At 40.0% G+C, this 14,984-nt stretch overlaps 1 non-coding gene across 2 annotated transcripts in view; it reads right to left on the reverse strand.

Moving 5' to 3' along the window:
- Positions 1 to 14,984, reverse strand: part of LOC101156709 — a 92,130-nt gene that overhangs the window by 2,069 nt on the left and 75,077 nt on the right. For both annotated transcript variants that reach the window (XR_002873249.1, XR_002873251.1), the window contains exon 4: positions 6,127 to 6,278. This is a non-coding gene — a transcript (uncharacterized LOC101156709). The remainder of the gene's footprint in view (positions 1 to 6,126; positions 6,279 to 14,984) is intronic.

Consider the following 14,984-nt stretch of genomic DNA (forward strand, 5'->3'; position numbering starts at 1 on the left):
CTGCACAGATTAGATCTATAATGTTTCATTTTACTGTCAAAAACACTCCTCATTGGGTTGAAATGGAATCCCAGGATCTAAAGCTGCCCCTCCTGTTATTTCTTAATTCAAACACCTCAAAAAAGCTACGCAAAGAGACAAAGAACCCAATTATTAAACACATGAACCAAACTCAACCTCTGTCACAATACAGCCCAATTTGGGGGAACAAATTCTTCACCCTTGGAAGAGCGGCTGCCACCTTTAAAATATGGGCAGCAAAGGGTCTTTCCACCATCTCGGACTTATATATTCCACATTCTGATGTAATGATGTCATTTGAAGAGTTAAAAACTAAATATGAGTTGAGTAAAAAGCATTTTTATAAATTTCTCCAGGTCAGAAAACTTTTTAAGAAAAACACAGAAGATCCTCAATAAACCACCATGTTCTATTTTAGAAAAAATTTATGTTGAGAGACAGTTCCAAAAAAGGCGCCATTTCTGAGTTTTATAATCTGTTTTTGTCTAATTCAAACGAAGGTTCACAGTATAAAGTAAATGCTTTGAAAGAAGATCTCCAAAAACAATCTATATCTATATAATATATCGGCAGCAGATTTGAATATGTATAACAAAAATATACTGGATGTTTGCCCCAAATGTATGGAAATGCTAGGAACATACTTCCTTACTTGGGAATGCAAATGTATACACACATTTTGGGAAGAGATGAAAGTCCCTATAGAAAATTACTTTAACCCTTGTGCTATCCTAGGCACTTTAACATTGGGAGTTGGGTCATCTAGACCCACTAGACAGAGCTCTGAACCTTTTTTCTTCAATGATTTGTGATCTTCACTGATGTCCATGGATTACATGAAATCCTCTCCACCTTTATCCACCTTTGCCATGGTAGGAATAACACATCAATGTAAGGGTGGGGTCATCTAAGAGAGCACAAGGGTTAAAGCAGATCCCACTGGAGCCAACGTTTTTCTTATCAGGTACATTTCCAAAAATACACAAGGTGAGAGGGCATTTATAAATCTCAGCATTAAATTATTTGATAGGGAACTAGTCCTACATTCTATTATAAACAAAGTCTTTGAATAATCAATTTCAAATCTATGTTTTCTGCTGTATTCAAAACAATTGCTAATTACCTTAATGTAAAAAAGGACATTTTTGGATGCCAAAAGGCACGAGTGATAAATTAACAGTGAAACTGTTCATGAGCTCTAAATATTTTAACATTGGGACTTCATCATATATTGTCAAAAGGTAAAAAAAAACTGATAACACTGACAGGTTTCTGTTAATAAAGCTTTAAAGTGAGAAGAATGTCTTCTCCAGAGACTGCCTCCTAAAATCATAATACTTCCACTGCCATGCTTCACAGCAGCCTTTGCAGCCAACAGAATTTTTAAAAACATTTGGGGAAGAATACAGGGCCATATTCAATTAGTTTTCTGGCTTTATTTAAGAAATAAGTACTTCTTTATGCTAACTATAAATAATATCGCAATGCTAGAGATGATCACTGAAAATTCAAATCCAAGCCCACAAAACAAGAGAATTTGGGTGTTTGTCGTGCTCTTGTTTCATAGTGTGATTCTAACAAACTTTACAAACAAATACCTTATTTTTACTTGTTTTGTTCTAAAAAAATAGCAAGTATTTCTCTGAACCACCATGAGTCAAGTGAACAGTCACTTTACACATTTGCCCCAACATCCTTTGCTGTTCAGCTTCACACTCATTTCACAAACAGCAGGAGCCAAAGGTTTGTTTTTGAAAATGTCCTGGGGGAAAAAAACACACACACACACAAAAAAAAAACAATTCCATCTGTTGAATCAAAACCCAGCAACATGTTCTCCCTTAAACAATTGATCATGACTTTAACGAGAGCTGTTTAATTAAAGAAAGTACAGGCAGCTTGTTTACCAGTTAGCTGTGGGTCAATAATTGATTTGCTTTCAGGCACAACAAGGTGTGTATTCGTATTTGTGACAGTAATGCAATGAATAACAGCTTTATTTGTGTTCTCAGCTCCACACAGTCATAAAAAGGACATGCCGAATGGATGTAGCATGAAAATATGACGCAACACAGGATTGGCAATATGAGTAAAACTTTCTGAATTAGTCCCTGTTTATTCACTTCAACATTTTAGTCTTGACTGAAGCTTAAATGGTTAAAATGTAATTACAAAAAAATAACGCACTTACCTTTCCCATCCTTGTGTATCTATACAAATGCAAATATCCAACAAGGTTTCTCTCAGTTATTCATTCGTTCATTCATTCATTCATTCATTCATTCATTCATTCATTCATTCATTCATTCATTCATTCATTCATTCATTCATTCATTCATTCATTCATTCATTCATTCATTCAATTCATTCATTCATTCATTCATTTCATCTTCTGCCGTTTTATCCCTTTTGGGGCAGGGAGCTGCTGGAGCCTATCCCAGCCACTTGTGGGCAAAGCCAGGGTACACCCTGGACAGTTCGCCAGTCTGTCGCAGGTCCACAATCACACAACCATTCCAATCACAATCACACATAGGGACAATTTAGAGTTGCCAACTGACCTATGACCTCTCAGTTAATTAAATAAAATTCTAAATGATGTAAATTTACATCTAAATGATGTAAATTCACAACTTCTCATATATTTTACACGGATTTTTAGGAGAAAGGTTAATTAAGGTCAATTAATTACCCTACATGAAATATGCTTCTGTTAGTATTTTTTAGAGTTACAGAATAACGCAATAATTTACTGCAGAAATTGATGCTTTTGTAGCATCGCTCACGAAAACTTTCTCTGGTGTAAGTGTTGGTCTTTATTGTAATTTAGGGTTGGCAGAAAAAAATTACTATATTTTCAGATGTTTCTAAAGTTCCACTTCAATCATCTTTTTATACATTTTCTTAGTGTTCCCAGTGGTTTTGTAATTACGATTATGTCATTTTGGCCAAAATCTAAAAACCAGTGCCTTTTTCTTGGGACATAGTTTCTGCAGAGCGACAGAAGTTCATTCGAAATTCACCTATGAGCTGTGGGTGGTACTGTTGGTGTGGAGCAAACCTGCAACCCTGCCTTCTGTGTAACCCTTGTGCTATCCTAGGCACTTTAACATTGAGAGTTGGGTCATCTAGACCCACTAGACAGTGCGCTGAACCTTTTTTCTTCAATGATTTGTGATCTTCACTGGTTTCCATGGATTACATGAAATCTTTCCACCTTTATCCACCTTTGTCATGGTTGGGAGAACATGTGAATGTAAGGGTGGGGTCATCTAAGATAGCACAAGGGTTAAATGCTCTCCCACTAGCTCGCAGCCCCTTATGCTCCCAACCTAACGTTACCTGCGCCACAAAAATGGCGAGCAATTTTGGAGCTATCCAGCCATACAGTTTTGAGCCAGATTCCAGCTCAGACAAGGAAAACAAAGACGGACATGGATCTACCTGTTTGCACTACAAACTTTTTCCAATGGGAGCATTTCATCTGTTCCAGATTCACCATGATTTGAATAAAGACAATGCCATAAAAATATGTTAAAAGCACAATTTTCACTGGAGTGGGTCCATCTATCCAATCCATCCATTTTCTTAACCCGTTTTATCCCTTTTGAAGCTGCCAGAGTAAAATGTGGCTACTGTTAGGTGAAGGCAGGGTACACGCTGCCAGCCTGTTGAAGGTGCACACAGTCCCACACCCAAGAGACAACTTAGACTCCTAGAAAGCCTCTGTTTGGACTATGGCAGGAAGCCAGAGTGCCTGGAGAAAGCCCAAGAATGCTCAGGGAGAACATGAAAACTCCACAAAGAAAGGTCCCAGCTGGGATCCGAACTGGGACATTTTAGCTATAAGGCAAAGGTGCTAACCACTGCACCACCAGGTCTTTAAACTAAATTGTAAGCAATATTAGGGGGACAAAACTCAGTGCAAGGCTACAGAGTGAGCTCTGTCTCTGCAGAAGCATCAGCCCCAGTGAAGATGTTCGTCATTTGCTGAAGGGCAGATTCTGGTTTTTCTGTCTCTGTTGACTGCTTCTGTGAAGCTATGAAACCTTGAGACCAATCACTAAAATTGACACAGATGTGTCCACTTGACTTAGGACTTGGTCCCACCTGCCCTCACAGGTGGATATAGGCTGTCTGTGGGTGAAAAATGGGTAAACTTAAAAGGGGCAGACAGGAAATTTGTAGATGATGAAGATAGTAGATGGCTCAGTGAACCCGCAGAGCGAAAATGTTCATGCAAGTTTTTCCAGTGCAACATGTAGCCTCTAGCCAATTACATGAAAAGGAAGGTTACCAGGCTACCCTCTCACATTGTTCTATGGATGAGCGGGCCAACCCTGGTGTGGAACTCAACCCTGCCTCTTTCCAGTCCTCTTTGACCAGCTTGCTGCTGATTAGCTGACTCAATTAATTTCACATCCTGATTGACTGAACACACCTGATTCAGGTTGTCAGCATCAAGAAAGGGCTGGAAGACAGGCAGGGTTGGGGCTCGAGAGGACCAGGGTTGGCCAGTCCCATTCTGTGGTGTATATCTGACGTTTCTGTGGGTTTCAGGGGTCAGCACAAAGATCCGGACCAGTCTGTGACTCTGCAGCTCATTGAGCATCAAACCAGTTTTTTTCCAACACCTTTCCGTCAAAAAATAGATCACTTACTCGAGCAGTTTAATCTGTTAGATGATGAATGGAACCACACTATATATTCTTCATTCTGAGTGCGTCAATGCGTCCAATCCTCTCTGTTTTCACTGTACCGCTTTCAAAAAGCTCCAGACAAACATCACATCAACACTCAAAAGAGCCACAGTTTTGTGGAAACCTGATCAATACATGAAAATTTGAAAGAACTAAAATTGTCTACGCCTTTGGTTTCTTATAGGCAGAAGAGCGATTCACTGCCGCTTGTGCATCTTCGTCAAAACATGCTGATTAATACATATCCTCCATTATCAGGCTTGGCTTAAATGTTTTCTAGAGCTCTTCATCTGCAAACATCAGTATCCGGAGATGACAGGATAATCGATAGCTGCATACACTCGCAGCTATTCATTCGTGAAAAAATACAGACACCAATGAGCACACATCCTGGGTCTCCTTTCACTTCCTGATGAATGAGGACGTGAAAACAACACAAGAACCAGTCAGCTGAATGAATGAGGGGCACTAAAATGAAGAAAACATGGAGAAGATGGAACCTCAGTGCACAACTGTAGTTAATATGCTTTCTTTCATAATCAAATCTGGGGTTATGGCTGTGGCCACATTCGTTTTTTTATTTTGTGTTTTATGTGCCTAATTTGGGACGTCTGCTTTTTTAAGGATTTTTGTGTGTCTTTGTGTGTGTTCTCTTTCAGGTATTGAAAATAAATAAATACACTTGTTTTTGTTTTATAGACAAGATCTTTATGTGGTTTCTTATGTGGATCTAAAGACCGACTCTGATGAAAATTGTGTTCTGGGTGTTTTTAACCCTTGTGCTATCTAAGATGACCCCACCCTTACATTGACGTGTTCTCCCTACCATGACAAAGGTGGATAAAGGTGGAAAGATTTCATGTAATCCATGGACACCAGTGAAGATCACAAATCATTGAAGAAAAAAGGTTCAGCGCACTGTCTAGTGGGGTCTAGATGACCCAACTCCAAATGGTAAAGTGCCTAGGATAGCACAAGGGTTACAATGTTCTTGTGGCATTTTTCTGATGATGGAGGACCATCTTTCTCACCATCTTTCTTTTGCACCGGTGATGCTAATTTGGGGATGTGAGGGTCTGTACAGCAGGAGAGCATGTAAAAAGACAGATGATGGGAAATGGGGTTGGGGTTGCTCCACGCCAAAAGTCTCACCCACAACTTGGGAGCAAATTTCTAATGAACTCCTGCCGCACTGCAGAAACTATGTCCAAGAAAAAGACACAGGTTTTTGGGCTAAAATAATAATTAAAATACCATTTGGAACACTTGTAGATCAATAGAGGATCAGATTGGACTCAAAAGTCAGGTTCAGACTATCTCCATGTCATGCTCTACCAGATCCTCGTGATATGCAAATCCCGTTCTGACCATATCAGATGTATAGACGATATAAGGACTCACTCACCTGTTAACAAAGACGAAAACTGCTGAGGAGAAGAGGATGGAGCCCAAAGACCATGACCTTTGATTCCAAAGTGACGTCTTCACTTGTGGAGAAGTTGTTTTTTGCTTGACAAAGCGGGCAGTGGAGAGCCTGAGGAGCTCTCCTGCATTGTTCTGTGAAGAAACCCAAAGTGAGATGCTCACATTAATTGGCAGAACGAGCCCACTCTGTGGCGAGCAGCTGCTCACCTTCTCAAACACGCTCTGCGAGCGTTTGGAGTGGCCAAGTCTGAGAGCAAACCAGAACCGACTGCTCCAGTTGACTGGGCGTCGTTTCCGGCAGCAGAATGAATGCAGGCGTGACTGAAAGAGTCAAAAGATCACAAAAACCAACCAAAGCAGCAGCAAAGATCACAGACTGGTTTTATATTTAGCAAGGTCAATCCGCTGTCACACTTTTAGGAAGAGCTGGCATGAACGAGCTGTGATGCATTTCCCCAGGGATCGATCCTGGGACCCCTTCTGTTCAACCTCTACATGCTGCCACTAGGGCAGTTAATACGCAGTAATAACATATCTCATCACAACTATGCAGATGATACTCAGACCTATGTGTCACTGACAACAGGTGAATATGGGCCGGTGGATTCACTCAACCACTGCCTCCAACAGATCAGTGCGTGGATGCAGAACAACTTTCTCCAGCTAAACTCAGACAAGACCGAAGTTATTGTTTTTGGCCCACAGAAACAAAGAGAAAGTGTCAGCAGCTACCTTCATTCTCTGTCTCTTAAACCCTCAAATCAAGTCAGAAATCTAGGGGTAATCATGGACTCTGACCTGAACTTTAACAGCCATATCAAGTCAGTAACATCAGCGGCATTTTACCATCTGAAAAACATTGCCAAAATCAAAAACATAATCTCAAAGCGAGACCTGGAGATACTTATTCATGCATTTGTCTCCAGTAGGTTAGACTACTGTAACGGCCTGCTCACCGGCCTCTCCAAACGAGCTGTAAAACAGCTTCAGTACATCCAGAATGCTGCTGCTCGAGTCCTGACCAGAACCAGGAAGTATGATCACATTAGTCCTGTGCCTCAAAGAATAGACTTCAAAGCAGCTCTGCTTGTGTACAAGTCTCTCCATGGCCGAGCACCAAAGTACATGTCTGACATGTTAGTGCCATATGAACCATCTCGTACTCTGAGGACCTCAGGGGCCGGCCTCCTGTTGATTCCCAGAGTCAGAACTAAACAAGGGGAATCAGCGTTTCAATATTCTGCAGCTAAAATCTGGAACAGCCTCCCTGAAGTCGTAAGACAGGCCTCTTCTGTGTTCATGTTCAAATCTAGACTTAAAACATTTCTGTTTAGCCATGTATATGACTGAAAGGTCCTATCTGCACTTTTCTTTCCTTTCCTTCCTTTATTTTTACATCAATTTTCAATACTTTTCTTTCCTTTTAAAGTAAATTTTACGTTGATTATTTCTATGATGTATTGTGATTTTAATGCATTTTTCTGTTTTGTGAAGCACCTTGAATTACTTTGTGTACGAATTGTGCTATACAAATAAACTTGCCTTGCCTTGCCTTGCCTTACAAACCCCAGAATGTGGGATAGTGGTGAGAAACAACAGCATGTGGTGGTGTTACAACACTTAATTCTACTTATTAAGCCACAGGTTTGGGATCCCAACAATATTTATCAACAAACCTTCTATGATTCATGCCAGATTCTGGTTGTGTAATACTGAACAGCCAAGTGACAACGCTGCGGTCTTTGAGCACATCATACATAATTTAAGGCTTCAGAGGATCTGTCCAAAACCCAAGGTTACATGCTTTAATTTAAGTTTTATTGCAAGGACACACAGGAACTAAACTTTAAAAGGTTCTCAGAAAAATACACTTTTATTTATTCATGATTAAGAAGAAATATTTAAGTTGTAAAACGTTGGCCAACATAAAAACTCCCATTTGTTTTTAGCTGATAGAGACACATAAAGGAAATTAAAATGTAAAATTCCACACAGAGGTTCAGTTCTGGTAAGGATGTTTAACATTGGTCATTCCTTTTTTTGCATGAATCTAACATTCATTCAGTTTTTTTTTGGAAAATGTATTTTCTTCCATTGCATGATGCAAAGTAATCAGCTAGGTCTGTCTTGGTGGTTGAACCAAAACCTCTCTTACAGTCCCACTTTGTTCATGTTTTTTCAAAATTATCCCAGTGGTCTTTTAATCACAATGATGCCATTTTTAGCCAAACTAAAAAAAAACGATTTATTTTTCTAGTTTCTGCAGAGCGACAGGAGTTCGTTAGAAATTTGCCTTTGAGTTGTTGGTGCTGTGCAACCCCACCCCTCTTCCTGTCACCCTTAACTGAGAGTTATCTGTTTACGTTGTCCTGCTAGCTTACAGACCCTCAACTCAACCTCACAGGTGCAACTGAAATGGCGAGCAAATCGGAGTCCAGCCGCACAGTTCTGAGCCAGACGCCAGCTCAGACGAGGGCAAAACAAAGACGTACATGGATCCAGTCGTCTGCAAGTGGATGGAGATTTGGAACGGAGCAGGGAGATTGTGGCCCCCCCAAGCATATCTTCGACATCACAACTATGCACTTTTTCAAACGGCCATTTTTATTCATCTGCTCCTGATTCACAACGATTTCAATAAAGAAATACTCAAATGCAATCTTGATTTTAATGTTCTTGCGTGTTCTCCATCATTAGAAAAAGGCTACAAAAACAGGTTAAAAACACCAAAAGCACAGTTTTCATCAGAGTGGGTCTTAAACGCTTCTTTCAAATCTTAGAAAAAGGAACACAGGGTTGGAACAAACAAGAAACCTGCTTTGACTTGGAGATGATATCAAAACTTCATCTCATGCCAAACAAGCTTAAATGGTTCTTAAAGTGCCTTCCTCTCCCTTCCCCTGTGAAATAGTAGACACTTTGGCCACTTGACGTAATTGAAAGGGAATGAGGCGAGAGCTTTCTGTTCCACTGCAGCCACCTCTGCTTTACAGGGATTCAGCTTCACAATCCTGTTGAGTCCTGGGCCCACCTGCTCCCACAGTGAGGTGGCCTCAGCAGGGCACACGGCTGAAAGTATTCCACCATATCATTTAATATAAAAACATGGCCCAGCATAAAATGTAGGATGGTTGTTTAGTGCTCAGACAGGTCAATTGTGGATTTTGGTGACATTTTCCCAATTTAATCAGATCTGCACACGCGACACAACAGGCAGGTAAAGCAGCAAGAGAAAATGTTGTTTCAAAATTTTGAACGGTTTGAGGGCTGCAGAGCACAGAAACTGTTTTCACACCCATGTGACGAGTCCGTCACTGCCGCAGAATTACAATAGAAAGTAATTAAATGGCAGAGAAAAACAAAAATGCTGTGACAGGAAATCCTGAAAGAGAAGTCAAAAGTGAAGAATAAAGTTGTGCAACATGTTAAACATGCGGATTAAAATGCAATTAGCAGAAGAAACCTGGGAGAAGGAACACGGACGGAGCCGTGGGAACAGAGGCAGAGACCTGTTTATGCAGAAAAAAGTCACTTTTTAGTGATTTATTCATCAGCTACTGTTGACTAATGGGTTTCTCCTGCTCTTCTCAGCTTGTAAAATCCGTTACAAATGGTCTTAACATGTTAGCCGGTCTTTCAACATGAAAAAAAAGGTTGAAAAAAAACTTTGTTTAGTGTTTCCAAAGGAACAGAATCTATGAGGATGAATTCAAGCTAAAACAGGCTTTAACTAATCAGTCACTTGCTTCATTCCACATTATAAAAGCTGGAACAACATGAAAACATCACGTTTTCTGACATAAACCACTCTTTTTGTTAACACTAGCTTAAAGCACAACATTTTATTTAATCTTTGTCAAAGTTTTTGCTTTTCTGGATGTGTTTAAATGACTATGTTTTTTTATTTTTTTTGGGGAAAAGTTTAAAAAAAACTGGAGTACTGTATTTATGAACCTTCAAGGAGTGAATGATCAAAGTAACGCAAAAAAACACAGCGATGACATCACTTTGAGGTTAGAGTACGGTATTACAATAAGACAACCACGAGGGGAAAAAAGTTTCTGTGGGAATTTAAGGGCAAAAAAAAATAATATTTGTCTTATAAAAGCCAAAATCTGCTGAATTCTCAGGATATCAGGAAAGACTTTCTGTGGAAAAATACAAAAATACAAAGAAAAAGTGGAGTAAAATAAACATTATTTCACACAAATCCATCATATGAACACTCAAACACGGTGGGGGTAATGTAATGGTTTGGGGCTGCCCTGCAGCATCAGTATCTAGATTACTCTCCACTAAGTTTTGTCCTCAACCGTGCAAAAAAATAAATATATTTAGGAGAAGTTCTGCCTAAGATTCATGACCATGAGACATTGAAAGTTGAGTTTCATCATTCTGTAAGTGATGTGATAATATTCCTCCACAGATTTCTGAAATACGTTGCCTGTTTTTTCTAACTGTGTAGTTGTTCCCACCAAAGATTATACAACTATTACACATCTTTTAAAAAGTTTTTATTAAAAAACATTTTGTATTAATTTGTGTTAATTCTTGAGTAACAGGGAATGCTTAACCTATGACATTGTCGATTATTGCAAACTTTTGTCATTGATCTGAAGCCCTTTTTAAAAAAATAAATAAATGTATTTAAATAATTTCACATTCTCTCTTTCACGGCTAAGGTGGATCTATAGTGAACAGTACAGACCTATGAAGTTCTTCCACACTTAGCCTAATACCCAGTTACTCTGCATTAGTGGAAAGTGTGAAAATGGGGTTGTGTGTGTTTGTGTTGGGGGGTGTCTGTTTTTAAACTAGTTTTGCTCTTTTTAGATTATTTATTTTGGTGTAGAACATATTGTGGCTCCATGTATAAAAAGATTCGATTCGATTAGATTTGATTCAATATGATCCGATCTGATTTGATTTGAAGCGGGACAACTTATCTTTTTACTTTACCTTTATTTATCTAGGCAATACCAAATAAAAACCCTATTCTTACAGACAGATAAAATCTGCAATAACACAAGAAAATCAAAATGAAAAAAAAATTCAACTGTATTACAGCAGCCTTTATTTAAACAATAATTAGGATACATTTTAGAAACTGCTTTTGCAATAAACTGTTATAAACTTACAGCATCTGTGACTGACAAATATTTTTTCTACGGTTCTTTTGAAGGAAAAATGTGAAAAACTGGCACACAGCTTTGTGAAATGTGTAATTTAGGCAGACAGCATTTCTTTTATCATTGTTCAGTAATATAAACGTTTTTTTTTTAGTCTTATGCTCTAAAATGAATAATTCCAGTCCAGAAAAAGATTGAACGCTGTCTCAAAAGTGTCATAGTTTTTCCGGGTTGATTACAATAAATTATGATGAAATCGGGTCACTTCTCCAAAAATAATCAGCCTGATGTCGGAGACAAACGTCCATTCTCTCCTTTGAAGCTATTTTGACTTGTGGAGGCGAAAGCCAAGTGAGGAAAATGTTTCTGGAGGAGGTCCAACGCAAGCAGCTTGATGAAGAGCCCTGTTGCTGTAAAGGCGTTAATGTCCATGCTTGGGAGAGTTATGATGAGATTAGCCAGCCGCCCAGAGTAATTCATAATACCACACATATTTGTTTATGTCACTTTGGATTTTAATGAGGTGGGAATCAGTTGGTGAATGACTCTGTGGTGTGGCTGGATATCAGCAAGATTTTATAAAATTAAAAAGACACATTGATTACGAAGATCAAATCCTTCTCTCCTGTGACTCTAGTACAAACAAGCATGTTGAAGGAAATAATAGGCCTCAAGATGAAACTATTTATACAATTATGACATGATTGGAAACTGCTGCTTAGAATATTTCCCTCCTTCCTCTCTGGTGGGAACACCAGAGAGGAGCAGCAGACTGCTCCACGGCACTGAAATCCCATTGGACAGTCCCTCCCTGACTCCCTTCTTCATCTGCCTCTCCGCGGAGGGATGCTGGGAATGGAGACATCAGTGGAGCAGCAGGGTTAGAGCACAGAGGCTTCGACTACCTGGCAGCACATCTTCATTCTCACTTGTCAGAAGGTAAGTGTGCACAGTGGGAAATGTACACCAAACAAACATGGAAAGTTAATAACCTGAAAGTACACTTCCCTGGAGCTGTGAAATGAGGTTTGGATCAAACAAGAGGCTGAAAACAGCTGCCAGATGTAGAGCAGAGGTGAGTCAAGAACGCCCTCTGGCCTCGCTGCAGCCCCTGTCCCCTCCTTGTTTTGTCTCTGCTGCACTGTCAGCTTTCCAGTCAAGCCCCCGCCACCCGCAGCCTCTCTCTGCTCTGCTGTCGCAAACGCCAGATAAATAAGCAAGTGCTTTGTTGCCAGTGAGAGAAATGGTTCTTATCTGTCTCTGCCATTAAGGGGGGGTGGTTCTATTATAAAGCCTTGCATTATTCAGCGAGCCGGGCAGAATGATCATCATCGATTTCGGCCCTTTTCCGCTCCGGCCCCTGGAGTCCGACTCGGACTGCAGGGCTGCTGCATTGGCAGGCAGAATCTGACCTCCAGAACTAAGAGCGAGTCTCAACATGGGAGCCCCCCCCCCCCCCCCCCCCGACAGAGAAAGCCTGGCTTTGAAAGATCAAACGCCGCTCAGAAGGATGCTTTTCAGTGGAAAACAAATGCAGAAATCCTTTGCAAAAATGAGTCCCGGTGTTGCAGCCGTTTCATGGCATGCATGCAGATAGAATGCAAGCAAACCCACTTGAACATATGGTGCTGCAGCTTTGCTTTCATTGCCCGGGACAGGAGATGAATATTGAATAGATGTGTGGCGTGCTTTTGCCCCGCTCTGCACCAGCTCTGTGTGTGTGGTGTCTCGCAGTGGGGAAGCACCACTCCGCTTTATCATTAACATGAAGCAGAACACATGAGAAGCTTTGCAAACTGCTGGTAAACAAGCCTCGCATCCCTGCTTGTGGCTGAAAGCATTACTTGTTGATCTGCAGCCATTGTGAAAATGAGCGCTGATGGGGAGGATTGCTGGGTCTTTCACAAGCTTTCTGGAGATGCTGCTGAGAATCTGCAACGCTCTCATCCTGCATGTCGACAGCAAGGCTCCGCCGTTAACCGTTTGTTACAGGTCTCTGTTTCGCAGCTTCAGCTGATTACACGGCGCCGGATCGATGATTAAACAAATTAAAGAGGACTGCTGGGTCAACTTTTATCTGACGTACACATAACTTAAACGTTGCCTCTAGAAAACCAACAGGACGTGAAGTAAAGCCTCCCTAAAGCATGCTTGCAGTGAACGTTTCAAGACTCTGACGCAGAGAGAAGGGGCTAACAGGAAACCTGTGACTTTTCCATTAAGACTTCCTTCAGGTCTGAGAACATACTTTTAATGCTGAAACAATCTACTTATGAACAAGTTATAATTGTAAGATGATGTAGAAGCTGTACGTAAAGATCCACTCTGAGAAAATGGAGTTTCTGGTGTTTTTAACTTTATCTTGTGGGATTTTCTGACAATGGATGATCTATATAGGGAAAATTAAGCTTAACATTTCATTTCTGAGCATTTTTTTATTGAAATATTTGTGAATGAGGAGCAGACAAAAATATGCTGTTGGAAAAAGAGCTTATTTGTTATGTAGAAAATACTCTGGGCGGGCCACAAGCTCCCTGCTCTGCTCCATTCCAAAGTGTCCACTTGCAGACAAATACATCCATGTACGTCTTTGTTTTCCTAGTCTGAGATGGAATCTGGATCAAAAATGCACGGCTGCATGGCGGCGTCATTTTTGTTGCACCGGTAATGTTAGGTTGGGTTGTGAGTTACTGTTAATACAATTTTTATGGGTTTTTGGACATTGAAACGTATTTAAAAAACTCAAAGCATCATCATCCAATCAGCAATGTCCCATATTACCTACCTTTACTTGTTTCTCATTGTATTTCATGTTTTTAACATTTCATTTTCATTTCTGAAAACAACTTTTGTTTCTTTTTTTAATTTTGTTTTGATTTCTAAAATGTGATCTTGTTTTATTATTTGTTTAGCTTTATTAAATTGTCCTTATGATCTTTAAATTGTTCTTGCGTTGAGTGATTTGCACTACAGGGCCACCGTATGGAAGCTACCAGAGTGGCATAAAGGCTCTCAGATATGGGCAGGTTGCTCAACGTCCCACCCACAACTCAGAGGTGAATTTCTAAGGAACTGCCGCCGCTCAGCAGAAACTGTCTCCTAAAAAAAGATTTTTTGTTTCGTTCTTTCTTTCGTCTAAAAACGTCATAATCGACCACTGAGAACGATAAAAAGATGATCCGAGTGGGACTTTAAAACATCATCTTTTTTTTTTCATTTTATCGACAATACCTACAATCCTAAAAGCTTTAAAGTTTTTGAATCAGGATGATAAATTCCCTGACCCTGCATGACTCAACGTTACAGAAACACAACATCAGACCAACACTATATGTTAAACTTTAGATACATTTAATATTTGACTGAACACAAAATGAGTCAAAATGGAAATTTGTGTCTAAAAAGAAAAGTACACACTATGATTTAACAGCTCAAGTCTGCTTACAGCTGCAAAAGTTGGAGGTTGTTGTTCTCCGGTTGCTTTTTCTGTCTGTCACCTCATCTTTACAGTGATCCTTCAGTGTGGATCTATAGTTTTTACATTTTATTTTGCTCATGCTTTATCCGGTCATTCCTTCCCGTTTTGTCTCGTTAAAGTCTTGGTTTGAACTTTCTGTCACTGAGCTCCTCCTCTGTCACTGAGCACAACTGTCCTCTTCTCGTCCTTTGTTACTGCCATTCATATTTCCGCCTTGTGTTCTTCTGATTC

Source organism: Oryzias latipes, chromosome 1, assembly GCF_002234675.1.
Source record: "Oryzias latipes chromosome 1, ASM223467v1".
Classification (NCBI taxonomy): domain Eukaryota; kingdom Metazoa; phylum Chordata; class Actinopteri; order Beloniformes; family Adrianichthyidae; genus Oryzias; species Oryzias latipes.